Genomic DNA, 19,626 nt, shown 5'->3' on the forward strand with positions numbered 1-19,626 from the left:
CATATACGTGATGAATCAGTTCTCTCCCTTTTAAAGGGGTAATTTGTTGAGGCAGTAGAATAAAATATTTTATTTAAAAACAAACAAAAAATTAATAGACTTTTATAAGCATAAGAAAAGAAAAATTTTCCTATTCTTTATTCATTTAGAATAAAGAAGATAAACCATATTATATGGAGGACAGCAATCCTTTTAAGTTAAAGGTCACAATTTACTCAACAGACAAGGGAATTTCATCTTCCTCAAAATTCGTTTTTTAAGCTTAGAGACCATGAAGAGCTATGATTCATGTTGCTACAGTAGAGTGGCTTGTGATGTATCTGAATTTCAACAACATGTTTTAGAACTAATCCAGAAAAGTAAGTTACAAACCTTGAAGTCAGATTGAAAACAGCTGTCATTTGGCTGTGGGGGGGGCGGGAGTGGGGAGGGGTGGAGAGTGGATCAAAGCTGTGAGGGGAAAAAAATAAAATTTCTCCTGCATTGAAAGTAAATGCTACATTGCAGACTAATTAGCTTTTACTGAATGCAGGGTATGCTGCTCCCACAGAATTTATAAACAGAAAACCTATTTTTAAACAATTAGTCTTGTATCTAAGTAATAGATTCTGAAGTTAATACTAATCAGCTTAGTTTTGATAAAAATATTACTTCTATTTTGCTCATTTGAAAAACCAAATAAAGTGAAAAAAAAAGATGGTTTTAGTGTAAATTTTTGAAACTTCTCTAAACCATTCGAGAGGGGGGAAAAGCCAAAGAAAAGATCTGTAAGACTCAATGTATATTTTATAATACTTCCTTGCTGTAACATTTAAAATGTTGTTATTGTTGTTTTTCCTGAATAACAAAACACTGATTCATGTTGGCCTAAAGACTAAGGAAGTAACTTTCATCGCATTACTAAAACTACGGATGGTGGGCTTGAATGATGGCCGATTCATTAACTACCTGATGGCTTTAGTATTCCAGATCTTTCTGTATATTCGCTTACTATCCTTAACCTTGGCTTTACCTCAGATTTATGGAAAGATGTCTATAGCCATTCCAGGCATTATATCTAGGCATTACAGTATTCAGAGAAAGAAGAGAAATGACTTCTCCCCATTGTGCCCTCTTTTAAATGCTGAAACTTTTTCAAGATTCTTCCTAGAAGCCTCACGTATCTGATTGCACATTTCTGAGCCAGTTGTTGGCAATATGTGTTCTTAGACCATGATTTTGTCCTTGAGGAGATATGTTGGACAATATCTGGAGACTTTTTTTTTTTTTGGCTATCACAATTAGGCAGCACCACTGGCATCCAGTGAGTAGAAGCCAGGAATACTGCTAAATGACCTGTACTATGTACCCGGCAGCCCTCCACAGCAAAGAATTGTTCAGATCACATTGTCAGTAGTACGAAGCTTGAAAAACCCTGTCTTTGAGTGATCAGACCTACCTGTGGAGCTAGGGTTAACCTTCCGGGGAAGGAAGAATCATACACAAAGAAAATTATAGTTATGTTAGAAATAAATCTGCATAATGAGGCTAGATAGACATCAACGTGACTACCCTCACCTAGTAGTAACAGGCACAATTATATAGTCGTATATTTACCTTCCAGTAGCAATAGGGCTTTCTACCTTCAGAAATAGGATTAAAGATGTCATGATGGCTGAATTCATGATATTTTCATTATGGCCAGCTAATTACTTGAAAGATGTACCATAAAAATTACATTCAAATACGTTTAAAAGGCCAAGAAAAATGTAGTATTTTCTTCATAACTCTAATAAAGTATAGGCAACTGGGAACATATTGATAATTTTCTTTTTCACTTTATAGCACAGCAATACTTTAAAATAGAAAACTGTGTGTTTTCTATTTTATATGTGTGTATGAACTTATATATGTTATATATGTATATGCATATATATGTGTGTATGAACTTAAAAAATTTTTTCAAAGAAAAAACTGGGGTGTGAACTCCTTGAGAAGATGGCCCATTCTTATTTTTATTTTTTTTAAGATTTTATTTATTTATTTGACAGAGATCACAAGTAGGCAGAGAGGCAGGCAGAGAGAGAGGGGGAAGCAGGCTCCCTACTGAGCAGAGAGCCCAATGTAGGGCTAGATCCCAGGACCCTGAGATCATGACCTGAGCCGAAGGCAGAGGCTTAACCCACTGAGCCACCCACGTGCCCCCCATTCTTATTTTTAAGCCACCTACTGTTCCTCACAAATTTTCTATGCTTTTTAGAAGATATTATATAAGCTGATAAAGATTTGGAATATTTTATATTAATTTCATTTTAAATAGAATGGTAGGCAATATATCTAAGATTGAAAAACATTTCATTAATATATTATGCAATGATTTTTATCAAGTGAAGTCAAAGTACATCTTCTAGAATTGAGACTATTTTTGTTCTGGCTTTATTCTAGCTTTTATTAGAGATTAAGTAACATTACATACATACCTTGGAGATATTGTGAATTTAATTTTTGACCATCACAATGGAGCAACTATCTCAATAAAACCAACTCAGATGAATTTTTTGGTTTCCCATTCATATAAAAGTTATGTTCACATTATATTGTAGTTTATTTTTTTCCTAAAGATTTTATTTATTTGAGAGAGAGGGAGCACGAATTGGGGAGGGGCAAAGGGAAAAACAGACACCCGACTGGACAGGGAGCCCAACACTGGGTTTGATCGAATAACCCAGATATCACAACCCAATCTGAAGACAGATGCCTAATTGACTGAGCCACCCAGTTCCCCATATACTGTAGTTTATTAAATATACTATACCATTACCTTTAGAAAACAATGTACATACCTTAATTCATATGCTAAAAAATGCTAAGTATTATCAGAACTTTTGGTGAGTCATAATCTTTTTGCTGGTAGAGGGTTTTATCTTGATGTGATGTCTGCTGACTGATCAAGGTGGTGTTTTCTGAGAGTTGAGGTGGCTGTGACAGTGTCTTAAATTAAAACAACAAATGACTTTTACTTTCATGGACAATTTCTCTGTAACATACAAAGCTGTTTGATAGTATTTTACCCACATTAGAACTTCTTTCAAAACTGGAGTCAGCCTTTTCAAAACCTGCCACTGCTTTATCAACCAAGTTTATGTAACATTCTAAATCCTTCATTGTCATTACAACAATCTTAACAGTATCTTCACCAGGAGTAGATTCCATCACAAGTAACCATTTTCTCCTCATTAATAAGAAGCAAATCTTCAGCTGTTAAAGTTTTGTCTGAGATATAGTGATTCAGTCACATCTTCAGGCTTCACTTCTAATTCTAGTTTTCAGGCTATTTCTATTACACCTGCTATTATTTCCTCCACTGAAGTCTTCAACACCTCACAGTTATCCATCAGAATTGAAATCAATATCTTCAACTTCCTATTAATACTGATATTTTAACCTTTCCCCATGCATTGCAGATATTCTAAAAGCATCCAGAATGGTGAATCCTTTCCAGAAGGTTTTCAGCTTACTTTGCATAGATCCAGTAGTAGAATCCCTATCTATGGCAGCTATAGCCATATGAAATGTATTTCTTAACTAATATGACTTGAAAGTAAAAATTATTCCTTGATCTATGGGCTGCAGAATGGATGCTAAGTTAGCAGGTTTGAAAACATTAATATCATTGTAAATCTCCAGCAGATGTACAATGAGGTATATCAATGTACCTTGGGTGACCAGGTGCATTGTCAATGAGCAGTAATATTTTGAGAGGAATTTTCTTTTTTTTTTCCCCCTGAGAATTAGTCTCTTAACAGTGGCTTAAATTATTTATTAAACCATGTGAACAGAAGTGCTACCATACAAGCTTTGTTGTTCAATTTATGGAGCAGAAGCAGAGCAGGATTAGCATAAATCTTAAGGGCTTTCAGAATTTTAGAATGGTAAATGACCATTGGCTCCAACTTAAAGTCGCCAGATGCTTTAGACCTTAGCATGAGAGTCATCTGCCTGTCCTTTGAAGCTTTGAAGCAAGGCTTTGACCTCTCCCTTCAGTGAAAAGTCCTAGATGGCATCTTCTTCCAATAGAAGCTGTTTCTTCTACATTGGAAATCTGTTGTTTAGTGTATCCACCTTCAGTAATTATCTTGGCTATATCTTCTGGATAACTTGCTGTAGTTTCTAAATCAGCACTTGCTGGTTCACCTTGTACTTCTATATTATGAGGGTGGCTTCTTTCCTTAAATCTCCTGAATCAACCTCCACTAACTTCAGACTTTTCTTCTGCAGCTTCCTCACCCCTCTCAGTCTTCATAGTATTGAAGAGAGTTAGGGCCTTGCTCTTGATTAGGCTTTTGCTTAAGAGAATGCTGTGGCTGGTTTGATCTTCTACTCAGACCATTGAAACTTTCTCCATATCAATAATTAGGTTGTTTTGATTTCTTATCATTTTTGTGTTCACTGGAGTAGCACTTTTAATTTCCTTCTAGAACTTTTCCTTTGCATTCATAACTTTGCTATTTGTTGCAGGAGATCTGGGTTTCAGCCTATCTCCACTTTTGACATCCCTTTCTCACTAAGCTTAATCATTTCTAGCTTTTTTTTTTTAATTTTTTATTTATTTATTTATTTGACAGATAGAGATCACAAGTATGCAGAGAGGCAGGCAGAGACAGAGAGGAGGAAGCAGGTTCCCGGCTGAGCAGAGAACCCGATGTGGGTCTCGATCCCAGGACCTGGGATCATGACCCGAGCAGAAGGCAGAGGCTTTAACCCACTGAGCCACCCAGGTGCCCCACATTTCTAGCTTTTGATTTAAAGTGAGAAATGTGCAACTCTTTCTTTAACTTGAATACCTAGAAGCCACTGTGGAGTATTAATCAGTCTAATTGCAAAACTGTTGTGTCTTAGAGAATAGGGGAGGAGAAGGCAAGAGACAAGGAAATGGCCAGTCAGTGGAGCAGCCAGAACATCTACATTTATCGATTCAATTTGCCATCCTATATGGGCATAGTTTATGGCAGCCAAAAATAATTATGATAGGAACATCAAAGATTCTGATCACAGATTACCATAATAAATATAATATTGTTGAAAATATTTGAAACATTTTGAGAATTATGAGAATGTGAGACAGAGACATGAAGTGAGCAAATGCTATTGAAAAAATGGCGCCAGTAAACTTGCTTGACATAGGGTTGCCACAAACCTTCAATTTGTAAAGAAACACAGTATCTGTGACATGCAATAAAGTATAGTGCCATAAAACAATGTAAACCTGTGTAGGAACTCCAGAGTCAGCAGAACATTTTAAATAATACTCAAGAGAAAACTGTGGCTCAGAGAGATTAGTTAATTTTTTTCCTAGATCTCACCACTAGACTAATCGAGACAAAAATGATAATCGCAGAGATGATATCTCATATCCTGCTGCTTAATTTTCTAGTTATCTCTTTGGGATACAAGGAAGGATGTAGGAAAATAAAAGCTGTAGAGAAAGAAATTTGCACAACATTTTACATTTGAAATTTCTTATGATGGATATGTGCAAAAGCATGCTCTTAGTTCTTAATGATGCCAGTGACAGTAGGTTTTGCCGAACTAACAAAACGATGATGATAAATCACGTGAAACATCTCCTAGAGTCCACTAACAAATTTAGCAATCATACCTCCCCAGATTACTGTTAAGATATGAAATTATTATTTTTATATGACAGGTAAGTAACCCGTTTCCTTTAATTAGACTAGATTAAGAGAAATGAAATGCCTTTGAAAATAGCAGTGGAATGGAATGGCGTCTTTCATCAGGAGCAGAATCATGTTAATGTCTTGTGCTGTCTAGTTACCGTGACAAATAGGTGGTGGTACATGCACACTTTAATTATTAACACTGAAATCTGCTGAAATTGAAGTATTGCTCTTAGTAAGAACTATTACTGCTGAAATGACCCATTTAATAGTGACCCATGGTACCAAAGTATGGATTTAAATTGGTAATTAATAACAGCCCATTTCTGAAAATGTTAACACAGGAGTTCAATAAAAATGCTAACTAGGTCTCAAATACCACAGACAGTGTATTGACATATTAATATGTATTACTTATGTTAAATGCTTTGTAGATTTACGTATGAAAGAAGAAGATAACAGTAAAAGTATTTCTTTCTTAACTAGTGTCCAAGAAATCAGTTAGTAAACTTAGTGGATTGGTTCACTTTTTTTTTTTTTTTTAGTTCCAAAATTCTTTGTACAAGAATTTCTTTTATTGTAGTCTATAGAATGTGAATGATAAAGTAAATAAATGGAACTGAAAAAATCAAATGCAACAGCATGACACTGAGGAAGAATTTTGGAGTAATGGATGGTAGCTGTGTTGTCATTTTATGATTCACTTGTTCCAAGTCCCATATAACAATTAGCTGCCCCACACCTATCCTTTTCATTTTATGCCTTATCAAAAGGAGATTATAAAGCTCCATAAGGTGCCACATAATCAATTATATTGTGAAATAACATTCCAAATGATATATTGGTAGAAAAAAAGGAAACAAATTTTAAAAATTAGCATACTTATAGCAGCATGATTATTTCTAGTCACGAATATGTGATTGGAATTCGTTAATTGATATTTGGCGTGATCTAGTTACATTGGCTTATGTTAAGCTGATATTAAAATGGAATTATGTTTTCTGAATATATTGATCAACAGCATCCTAAATATGTTAAACAGGTTAAAAGAAAAGAATATATGATTTATAATTTTTAAAAGGTAATTTAAAAACTGCAACTTCCACCTGAAAATAAATGTTTATTATATTATTTTAACCATGGTAAACATAAAAATATTTTTAATGATACCATTCATCTTTTTTTGTCAGAGAGTGCATGTTTTATTGCCCACCTTTAAAATGTATTTTTAAGTCCTATACAGTAGAATACAGTAAAAATTAGCAGCTTGTGGTGTGTGGTTTTTTTTTTTTTAATTTTTTTTCAGTGTTCCAAAATTCATTGTTTATGCACCACATCCAGTGCTCCATGCAATACATGCCCTCCATAATACCCACCACCAGGCTCACCCTACCCCCCACCCCCCTCCCCTCCAAAACCCTCAGTTTGTTTCTCAAAGTCCACAGTCTCTCATGGTTTGTCTCCCCCTCCAATTTCCCCCAACTCACTTCTCCTCTCCATCTCCCAATGTCCTCTGTGTTATTCCTTATGCTCCACAAGTAAGTAAAACCATATGATAATTAACTCTCTGCTTGACTTATTTCACTCAGCATAATCTCTTCCAGTCCTATCCATGTTGATACAAAAGTTGGGTATTCATCCTTTCTGATAGAGGCATAATACTCCATTGTATATATGGACCATATCTTCTTTATCTATTTATCTGTTGAAGGGCATCTTGGTTCTTTACACAGTTTGGCGACTGTGGCCATTGCTACTATGAACATTGCAATACCATTTATCTTCACTTAAGTCTTTAAATTTAAATAAAAATTGCAGAAAAATTTTAACAAAATTTTGATCAAATTTCAATATATTTGGTTCAGTGGGATTTTTAGTATCTAAGTTAACATATAGAAATAGTAGAAAACATTTAAAAATACTTTGAAAGTTAAGTATACACACACACACACTCACACAAATGCACATTTTAAAAATATATTTTTAAAAAAACCAGAACATTTACTTAGCAACTAATCACCCATTCCTTAAGATGAACTGGATACTGCAACAACTACCCTCTCAGATTTACGTGTTTCCTCAGGGAATTTATGTACAGGCAAGTTATTTCATGGTTATGGATAAACTGATTATAAAATTTGTATGGATGGGTGGAAGACACAGAATAGCCAGCACATGTTGAAGAAGAACAAAAAGTTGGGGGACTAATGCTACCCAACTCCAAGATCTCCTGTAATCTACCTAATGCTAATGAACCTAATACTAATCTACTAATGCTACCCAATTTCAGTTACTGTAATCAAAACAGCATGGAATTGGCAAAAGAATAGGCAAATAGGTTAGTAGAAGGGAATAAAGATACAAGAAATAGAACCCTATAAATAGAATCAAATGATCTTTGGCAAAGGAGCAAGCACAATACAATGGAGCAAAGATAGGCTCTTTGACAAATGGTGATGGAATAACTGGACACCCGCATGCCAAAAAATGAATCTAAATACAGGTCTTATACCTTTCAAAAAACTAACTGAAAATGGATCATAGACTTAAACGTAAAATGTTAAACTATATATATAATATATATACATATATTTACATAAAGATAAATCAATTAATTAATAATAAATAAATAAAATTCCTAAACAATAACATGAAAGAAAACCTGGATAACAACACCATAGACACAACTAGAACGGAAAAAATTGGATTTCATTCACATTAAAAACTTTTGCTCTGTGAATGACAATATCAAGAGAATTAGCAGACAAACCACAATCTGGGAGAAAACATTTGCAAAGATACATGTGATAAAGGACTTTAATCCAAAATGTGCAAAGAATTCTTAAAATTCAACATTAAGGAAACAAACCACCCTCAAATGGTCCCCAGCAAAATTGAGCATCAGATGTTCACAGTGGTAACCAGGGCAAATAAGCAAATTTAGACTGACTCTCCTTTTTTGTTGAAATCAGCCCAATCCCTCCACTTCAATTCTCTGGAATATCTTCCTAAAACAATTTATTTTATATGGCTGCTTGTATAATAGTACCCTTGTTAAAGGAGGCCAAGATATGATTTAATTTGTCACTTAATGTTTTTAATCAGTTTTTAAAAAATTATCACTCAGTAAATAATGGTATAGAAGAGCCAGTGGTTTTAGTTCATTCAAATCCAGATTGGAGTCCAAGGGAAGGATAAGACTAATAATCTCTCAGCTCAGAGACAGAATAAATTCTCCCCTGCTTAGACTTTCTGTTAAAGACTTTAACAGATTGGATAGGTCCAACCACATGGAGAAAGGAAATCTGCTTTACTTAGTCTTTTGATTCAAAAGTTGACTTCATCTACATATATACTTATAGACACAAGATAGTGTTTAACCAGATATCTGTGTTCCTCTTGCCCCAATGAAATTCTCACATAAAATTAATCATGACGGGGAGTGAAGATAATGTTTTTCTTTTTTTATGTTCATTGATTTAATCCTTTAGTTGCCACCATCAGCAGTTCAAACAAGTGAAAAAACTAGGAAAAAATATTCCAATGAATGTACAGTGAATCAACAGGGCAGTTACAAGGGTATGTTGTCTGACAGCTAAATAAATAAGTCTTTCCAAGGCAGAGAATGAGAGATTGTGTGTATTAAGTGCTACTAATTGTTTAAGTGAGATGAAGATAAATATTGGCCATTGCATTTATCAATATGGATGTCATTGATGATTTTAACACAATCTGTTTCCATGTAAAGGATATGGTTTTAAGAGGGTTTTGTTTTGGTTTGGTTTCCCTTTTACGACGATATAAATAGCAGGATGATTCAAAGAAACTACTTCTATAAGCAAAATTGAGAGGAAAGTCATCAACTGTGAAGAGAGTGCAGGAGTTGTTAAAAATCTGAGAAGGGAGCAAGCAGAGGTATAGTGCAACAGGATAGGAATGAAAGAAAGTGACTCAGACTGAGTAAATTTATATGATTGCCTGGAAGCATTTAGTCTCACTGGAGGATAGTGATCATGAAATTAAAGCAAGGCAAGTCAACAAGGTCACATTTTACAGCTTCATTCAAATGTATGTATGCAGGCATGGAGTAGGCCAAGAGCTGGCTTTAACTAGGATTTCAGTTTACAAATATCAAAGAAGGGTAAAGCAATTGAGGGGATATGCACAAGAGTGTTATTAATGAAGGATAAGAGAATTCAAACTGAGTAAGAAGAAATGTGAGAAAATACTTGATAAGTAGCAAATTATAATGTAAAAGATTATATGAACAAATAATTGCATATGTATATATAACTATATATGCATATTTTCCTGTATTTGCGTGTTTATTAGAAAATGTTTCTTTTTTAATTTTTAAAACAGTATCAGTAAAATATTTTTAATCAATATTATGTTACTTTGTATTTCTTCTTATTTCTTCAATTTAATTTTTCTTAAACAGGTAAATGGGCATTAGATTCTCAAAGAAGAGAGAAGACGAGAGAAATCAGAATAGAAAAGTTTTCCATTTTGTCTTCTACAACTTCAAGTATGAAGATCAATGAAGTTCTAGAACTTGACATTAAGGTATTGTGGTTATACTTAATTCCATCAGGCTAGGATGTCTTGGAAGAATAAAATAGCTTTGCATTGGATTTTGTCAGTTTGAGAGATTATAATAAGCTTGCAGTAAATCTTTTGGTATTTGCAAACCTAGCTTAATTATACTAAGGTTTCTTCAGGCAAGAGATCTGAATTTTCTTCTTCTTAACACTCTCCAATCTGTAGTTTTGTCAGTTTGCTTCAGTGCACATTAATTATCTGACTGATAGGGGTGTGTCACTTTGTAGCCAGCTGTCACTACTGTTGATCAATAAAGCTCCTCTAAGTCTCCAGTAAGACTTTAAACCTGGAAGAGTATTTAAAATCAATAATTATTTATATTTACAAAGCATGTAAGCCAGTGACTTAAACAAATAAAGCTATTCTACAATATAAGACAATATCTAAATACTAAGAACATTCAGTATGTTAACTTCCATAAAGCAAATATACAAATTAAGTTTGAAGCTTGCATTTATCGTAGTTCTTAACATAAAGCACTTATATTTGATCACCATACAAATACTGCAATAGGTAGGGGGATATCAAAGCTATCATCATTGCTAGTGTGCTTCAAATCGGAAAAATAAGCTATAATTCTGCACTTGTACTCACCCATGCCTTTGAGACAGGGGACTAGGGTATGTTTCTAAATCTAGCTGCTAGTGGGTTCCGCAATGTTTAGCTATTTATAATACACTGACATGTCACAAATTCAAAGAATTATTTTTAACCTCTTCACAATTATAATTTAAGGTTTTCAAGAGTGTCTTAGTTCATTCAGGCTACTGTAACAGAATACCATAAGCTGGTGGCTTATAAACAGAAATTTATTTCTCACTGTTCTGGAGGCAAGAAGTCCCAAGATCAAGTCACTAGCAGAGTAGATGTCTGTTTCACAGGTGGCTGCCTTTTCATTGTGTCCTCCCATGGCAAAGGGTCAAGAGAGCTCTCTGTAGTCTCTTTTATAAGGGGACTAATTCCATTCATGAGAGCTCCACCATTATGACTTAGTCATTTCCCCAAATCCCCATCACCTGATATCATCAGAGGTGGCGGGAGGGGGTGGGAGATGATTAGGACTTAGCATATGAATTTTAGGGAGCAACAAACATTTAGTCTATAGCAAAGAGTCTTATGTTTACATGAACATTTATAACACAATATTCAAATCAAGTTTGCCAGATATTGATAACTCTAAATGCTAACTATTTTTCACACAAGAAAACAAACTTTCCAGTAGGCCAATTTGACACATTCACGATTTTGGAGCAAGTAATTATTTTTTTTTTTACTCACTTTTTTAATGGAGCAAGGTTGTCCCCTTACCTTGATTGTATATTTGATTCAGCTAGTGGCCAAGATATTACTTCCAAATTTAGTTTAAGCTTTGTATGTGATATGAGATGCTCAGTTTCATTGGGGATGTTTTATTTATTTGAGCAACTAGAAAATCTTCAAATTATTTACTTACTTGAACTGGAATTTTAACTTTTTCCTTAAAACTAATCAAATTTAGAAATTCTAAGTATAGGGGCGACTGATTGGCTCAGTGGGTTAAGCCTCTGCCTTCTGCTCAGGTCATGATCTCAGGGTCCTGGGATCTAGCCCCTGCATAGGGCTCTCTGCTCAGCAGGGGGCCTGCTTCCCCGCCCCCCTGCCTATTTGTGATCTCTCTGTCAAATAAATAAATAAAATCTTAAAAAAAAAAAAGAAATTCTGGTTATAAAATATTGTATCAGAGGAATCAGCCTCCGATTAGTATAGGCTTAATAGGGATTCAAGGTTGTTATTAGAATCTAGGAAAACAATAGCACGATCAAATACCGCAGTTCTTAAAATAATTAAGGACAGATAATAAGTAAAGAAAAAAAATGAGAAGCAAATTATAGAAACAGGAAATAAACCCAGGTAACTAGATTCTCCTGCCAATGCACACAAGATAATTTAGCTATTCTCAACAGAGTGAATTTGAATGTTTTAATTCAAGGTAATTAATTGCATGTAACTTGTACTGAGTGACAATTTCCCCTCCATGGAGGAGAAATATAAAATCTATGATAAAAATATCATGGGGAAATGTACTGAGGCAAAATAAACCTTGAAATACTCAGTTGTGTTTTTGTAGGAAAGGTATGTGAAATACACTGAGGGAAGAACACCCCACATGGAAGAAGAGAAATGAGCATATTTCCAAAGGTATGAAAGTAAGTTATATTTTTGGTCAGGAGAGTTAAAATTAAGTTTTAATGTAGAATTAGCAGTTCTTTGCAATATGACCCCCACACCCTACTTTTTTTTTTTGAACATGGAAAATCTTAATGCACCTTAATCATTCTAGCAACTTCTAATCTGGCATACTCAGAATTTCAGCATTCTAAGAATAATGTCCATCATACTTTAAAGCCTATTACCTTACAATACTCTCAAAGTGCATAGATATTACTATGTTATATACTATTATATTTTATGTTTTTAAATAGTATTTAAAACAGGTTCTAAAAATGAATATTATGCAGTTGGACAAAGGAGGTAAAATATTGAAAAAAGAGGGAGAGAAGTTTTCATTATTTGCTGATATGATAATTTACCCAGGAAACCTAAGATGATCCATTTAAATGCCACTAGAAATACACATATTCTATAAGAATATTCTTATATTATATTATAATATTATTATATTCTACGCAAATACACATATTCATATAAGAAAGCTATCTTATGAACATCAGTGTGATGTACTGGAAATTAGGCATGGTCCTTCCCCTCAAAGATCTTACATCTTAGCAGGTTTCATATTCTATTATATCCCTCCTGATTTATATTCAATTTTAACTCTGTACCTTTAGCAGCAAGGATTTTATATAAGTAGCAGAGCCCCACTGTATTGCAAGAAGTACACATGTAGGTGTGTATGTTTGTATGAATGTTTATACAAACACATGCATATATGTGTGCACATGCATGTATGTGTATATATATGCATACATGTGTATGTCTAGATTTGTGTGCACACACATGCACACACACACACACACATACACAAACGCTTGTTTGGACTGTAAAACTGTAGAACTATAAGACTTACTGTTATCTGAAATACTGCTACCTTACTGAAGCAACTTGTAGTTTTATTCTTCCTTATATGTTCAGTAGGCCTTAGCACATTTAATTGCCTATAATATGTACTTTTGTTACATTAAAGAACAAAAGTTTGGCTTCATAGAGTCCAGAGTTTTTTTATACAGATTGATATGTTTATCCATCAAATTATACAGTTGAAACTGATTTTTGAAAAACGAAAATTTCCCCCAAGTTTGGTCAAGATGCACCATCTTTTGAGTTACACACGCACACACACACACACACACACACACGCACACCAACTCACACACATAATTTTAGCTATTTTTTATATATATGTAGTCTTCTCATTCTTTAAAAAGAAAGCTGCTATTATCTATGTTAACATGCTATGATTACCATTAATTTTCTCTACTTTTTTCATTATAATTGTTACAGTTTTCATTATTTCATCCCATTAGTCCTTCTTGGATGTCAATATATTCAATATAATTGTGAACTTTTCAAGCCTGACCTTCTTGATTTATTTCTGGAGGCTCTGAAGAGATCTTACCACCTGCATCCTTCTAAAATGTAAAATAATTGAATTGAAAGTACACTGATGGAAAATCAGTTAACCTTTTGCTTTGAAAAGGGCTGCTAGATTTATGTCAGAGGAGCTCTTTAGTATTATTTTCTAAGTACACTCCTAAACACCCAATTTCAGAGATTATCTCAAAATAAATAAATACTTTACAAACTGGCCTAACATTAGTTGTTTCAGTTGTTTCTAAGACCTAGTAAACCAACAATTAATAAATTAGATCTATTACTTCTATAAGCCTGTCAGAAATCAGTATCTATTTTTAGCTTGTTACATTCAGATTATTTCTCAATATAAAGGCATTCTAAATAGGAAAATAGTACTTTATTAAGTGAAATGTTGAAAGTAAGTTTCTTAGAACACATTATCTAATTAAATACCATTTTAAAAACCTAAGTGAAATTCCAAACACATAATGAAATGGCATAATTACATTTTTTAAAAATGTAACCATTCCTTAATTTCTTGGCAGGAATATATGTATGAAAACATAAATTCTATCATCAGAGGTAGAAGAATTTGAGATCTAGGATTTCATGGGCTGGGAAGAGCAATTTTTTTTAAACTACACCTCTGGAAAACATATATATAATTTATATTTGCTGAAATAAAACTATAAACTTCATACTAAATATAAAAAACTGACATTTTCTGTATTTATATGGGTGTGGATTATATAACTAATTTCTATTTTTTATTTTGTTATGTTAGTCACCATACAGTACATCATTAGTTTTCTATGTAGTGTTCTATGATTCATTGTTTGCATATAACACCCAGTGCTCCATGCAATACATGCCCTCCTTAATACCCGTGCATTTGATAAACTTTTTTAGTCATCCGATGTCATATAAGTGTAAAATATTTAATCTACACAAGTGATTAGTTAATAAGTTTTTAATTTTATGTTTATTTAGTATATTCTACATTGGCATTCTAAATATGACTTAATTGAGGATTTCCTCTTCATGTACAATCTCCTGCCTTCTCTACTTTTCTCTTCTCTTCTATCTCATCATTTTTTTCAAGTTTTAAATTTTTTCCAAGTTTTTATTTGATTTTTTTCCAAGTTTTATTTAATCATCTCACCTAAACTTTACATGTTCAGTCATCTCTTGAAAAAGCCAGCATCACTGGTTGTCAAAATTGAAAAGAATTTTAGAGATTGTCTTGTATAAATCCCCTTTCAAAGTATGGACAATACCTCTGATAAGATCTTCTAACCAATGGAATGTGGGCTGAAATAATATACAGCCTCCCTCAGTAATTCTCTTCCTCTTTTCCAAGATGACTGTAGTAGGCATATGTTGAAAATGATGGTGCTACACAATGGAAGAATCCAATTCACAGGAGAGATCAAAGCTCCTGCTAACAAAGTGAATTGGGACTTAAGAGCTAGTAAGTATAACAGACTACACCTCTGCTATTAAGAACTTATGTATTGGGCGCCTGGGTGGCTCAGTGGGTTAAGCCGCTGCCTTCGGCTCAGGTCATGATCCCAGGTCCTGGGTTTGAGCTCCACATCGGGCTTTCTGCTCAGCAGGGAGCCTGCTTCCTCCTCTCTCTCTGCCTGCCTCTCTGCTTACTTGTGATTTCTCTCTGTCAAATAAATAAATAAAATCTTTAAAAAAAAAAAAAAAGAACTTATGTATTATAGTTTGTTTACCCTGAAGCACTTTAGGAAAATGATTTCTTGTAGCTTTCTTAAGAGGTGACTTTTTTCCTCCTGGGTAGCTTTCATAAAATTGGGTGTAGACACAGAGTCAGTTTGTTTTCTACTATTTGTAGAACTTCCTCTGTCCTTCCCACACTTAAAAACTGGAAGTTTATATTTATTGCCATTTATTCAACAAAGATTTCTATGTTTATAGACACTTTGACAGTCGCTTCTTGATTGCAGACATCTTTATATCCAAGTCGCTCCTATATACAAACCACCAACATTATAAAATTTTTCCCACTTTCACTCATACTAATGCTTATGTCATAATTTTATTAAATTTTACTAGCCATAAAATTGGCTTAAACCTGATTGATTATATGTTATCTTTCAATTATTTTTTCCATGATAGAATAATATTTTTTCCCAGTTACTCAACTACTTACTACATGAAATGGTTTCCTAACCTCACTCATAATGTTCCCCATGTGTCTCAGAAAAAGACAACATCTAAAAAATGATCTACACAGCTCTACATATTTTGCCTCACTTTACATATTTTATGACACTCAACCCACTACAACCCTGTTAGCCTCTTTGTTGTTCTTCAAACAGACAAGACAAGCCATGGTTATAGAGTTTTGACAGCTGCATGACTAAATATTTCACTTCCTTCATATCTCTACTCAAATGCCACCTCCTCACTGAGTTCTACTTTGACAACCTTAATTAAAATTGTAACCTCTGTGTGTCTGTTTTTGTGCCAATACCATACTGTTTTGATCAGTACAGCTTTACAGTGTATCTTGAAATCTGAAGTTGTGGTATCTCCAGCTTTGTTCTTTTTCTTTAAGATTTATTTGGCCATTAAGGTTTGTGGTTCCATACAAATATTAGTATTATTTTTTCTTTATGAAAAATACTGTTGGCATTTTGATAGGGATTACATTGAATCTGCACAGTGCTTTAGGTAGTATGGACATTTCAACAGTTATAGATCCAAAAGGAACAGAATAGAGAGCTCAGAAATAAACCCACAATTATATAGTCAAGTTAATCTATGACAAAGGAAATAAGAATATACGATGTGGAAAAGACAGTCTCTTTAATAAATGGTGCTGGGAAAACTGGAGAGCTACATGCAAAAGAATAAAGTTGGACCACATTCTTATATCACACACAAAAATAAACCCAAAATAGATTAAAGATCTAAATGTGAGACCTGAAATCATAAAACTTCTAGAAGAGAACTTAAGGCAGTATTTTCTTTGGCATTGGGTGTAGCAACATTTTTTTTTTTTTAAGATATATCTCCTGAAGCAGAGGAAACAAAGCAAAAATAAGCTATTAGGACTACATCAAAATAAAAAAAAAACAAAACTTGTGCACAGCAAAGTAAACAATCAATAAAACAAAAAGGCAGTCTACTGAATGGGAGAAGATATTTGCAAATGATATATCTGGTAAGTGATTAATATCCAAAATATATAAAGAACTTGTATAACTTAACACCTAAAAAACAAATATTTTTATTAAAAATCATCAGAGGACCTGAAAATTGTACCCTCAACAATAAGAAATGCTCCTAATCTTCCCTATCCTTTATATATTTTATCCTTTATACATATAAAAGCATATTTTATATATTTTCTGTAGGATGCATCATCAGCTATTATACTCTTTAATTTACTTGTTCATTATAATGTCACCTATTATTTATTTTTTATCCCTTCAGTAAATTATTAACTCCTTTACAACAGGGAACCTGACTTCTTTTATTTCCTGCTATATCTCAAGTTCTTTAATAATGTCCTCCTGTATACAAGAGTCACTAGATAACTCTTTTCTAAGTGAATGTTGCATTAATGTATATGTATACTTATATATGTTATTCTAGTAATTTTATAGTATTTTTAATTAAAACGGCAATAAATGGAATGGAACACTCATCTTAATTCCACAGCTGCCTATTTAACCTCTTAGTTGTCTCATTTACAATTTTAATATAATTATATTTTATCCCTCTACTTCACAGAGTTATGGTCAAAATCAAATGAGTTAAAGCATGTGGAAGTGGTTTATAAACTCTGTATCAATAAATATTTTAATTAGATATTGTTAAAAGATAAACTGAGGCATATTAAAAATTTTAAGAGTTTATTTGAACAAAAATTGATTTAAATTGGACAGCTTCCAATCTGGCAATTAGAAAGAAGTTCCAAGGAGCTACAAAAATGAAACACTTTTATAGAAGGAGTGGGAGAAGGGAGTGAGAACAAAGAAGATATAGTAGGCAAAAATGTAAGTTGGTTATCGTCAGGCTACTTTCCTATAGGGGAGGACAGGGGCTTACCAGGCAGATTACCTACCTAGTGCTGTTCAGGTAATTCTTGATTTACTGGTTTAAGATTCCATTTCTGGGAGACATGAAACTGTATCAGTTTGCTGACATGAGTCTTAGCATAAATTGTGTCCATTTTGGGCCATCTGTCTTGTTTTTAGAAAGATAATTCCCTTTACATTTTTATCATACTACATTTGTAAGATACAGAAAATAGAAGAAAAATGTTAAGGTAATGCATAGTTACTTTTGGTTAAATAAAACAAAACAAAACAAAACCAGAATGTGCTTGCATTTGAATTATCTCAGTAAGACTAAAAATCAGAATCTCTAATCCTTTCTTCCTCAGAATTAGACAAATTGTAGGAAAAATTTTATTTTATACATAAAGTTCCATTAGCTAACCATTCCATATGTAACCTTGGGTTCTCCATCTACAAGGAAAATCCAGTATGGATTTTAGGAAAATAAAAGTATGAGCCTCACTTGGCAATCCATACAAAATCATTCTCATTGGTGTAAGTTTACATACATATCAATGTAAGAATGAACATATATTTATACATAAATATTAAAAAGTACATCCATATATTAACATAATGTATGCATATCTGTCATTATTTTCTGAAAATAATAAATTTAGGAAAAATCTAACTAGTTCTTGGAGTTCTTGGGGTAGACACTGAGATAATCACTTGGGGAGGGTTCTAAAATGGTCGGGACATTGGATAGTGCAATGCTACTGGTACCAGATTTAGCCAGTGAATGTTTCTCTTAAAAATTAAAAAAATAAAACACCACACTCCCAGAATAAAGTTTATAAGAGTTCAATCATTAAATGGAAAATCAAGGTCTGATAACCATAAAAGAATTGATATGTGGGAACTAACTTGACTTGAATATAAATTTCAATAACAGAACTGGTCAATAATAGATAAATATGGAGTCAGACAACGAAAATAGTTTTCAAAACAGAAATGCAAGGTGATAAGTTGGGTCAGCATTAGAGATACGTCATAGAATACTAGGGGGAACATAAATCTATTCATAGTTTCCAACATGTTATTGTTAGCCTGTCAATGTTGAGGCAGATGCAAGCATAACTTTAATGTCATGTTCCATTAAGATGGATCCAAATGTGCCCTTTGAATGAAGCTGAAATGGAAAGAAATCTATTAGGGAATACATAGGATGCACAGCTATAAGAATAGTAGGAATATATTTTGTTTAATTTATTTTAACAATGTGAGAGATAACATGACTCATCCAATAATAGACCACTAAGCAGAAGAAAAAACCAAGTATTTTTTGCCTTAATTCAGTTTTTTTTAATTGCACTGTGTTCTCATTATATATGAGACACTGTCCTAAATCCCATAAATTTAGAAAGATTGAAAAAAGGAATTTTGAATCTGGGAACATTCAAAATTGTGTATTGTCTATTTTTGTTGGTGATATCCAATCATGACTGAAGTGATAATTAAATTGTTTTTAATTTCACTCATCCATTCACTCATCAATATTTAAACAACTAGCAGGTTTAATAATCATCTGAAAAAAACATGACTATGTGTATGATTATAGTTGTATAATTTTCAGTTATTTAAGAAATATATTATTATATACTCCATTCAAAGTTTCTTTGTTCATCATAACTATTTAGCTCCATTTGGTGCTAGTAAGACTATTAGGCAACTTAGAAATTTCTGTTGGTGAAGTT

General features: G+C 33.2%; 1 pseudogene; it reads right to left on the reverse strand.

Moving 5' to 3' along the window:
• Positions 1-2,845: 2,845 nt before the first annotated feature.
• LOC125095645 (tigger transposable element-derived protein 1-like) overlaps positions 2,846-19,626 on the reverse strand; it is a 129,473-nt pseudogene continuing 112,692 nt past the window's right edge.

Source organism: Lutra lutra, chromosome 3, assembly GCF_902655055.1.
Source record: "Lutra lutra chromosome 3, mLutLut1.2, whole genome shotgun sequence".
Lineage (NCBI taxonomy): Eukaryota > Metazoa > Chordata > Mammalia > Carnivora > Mustelidae > Lutra > Lutra lutra.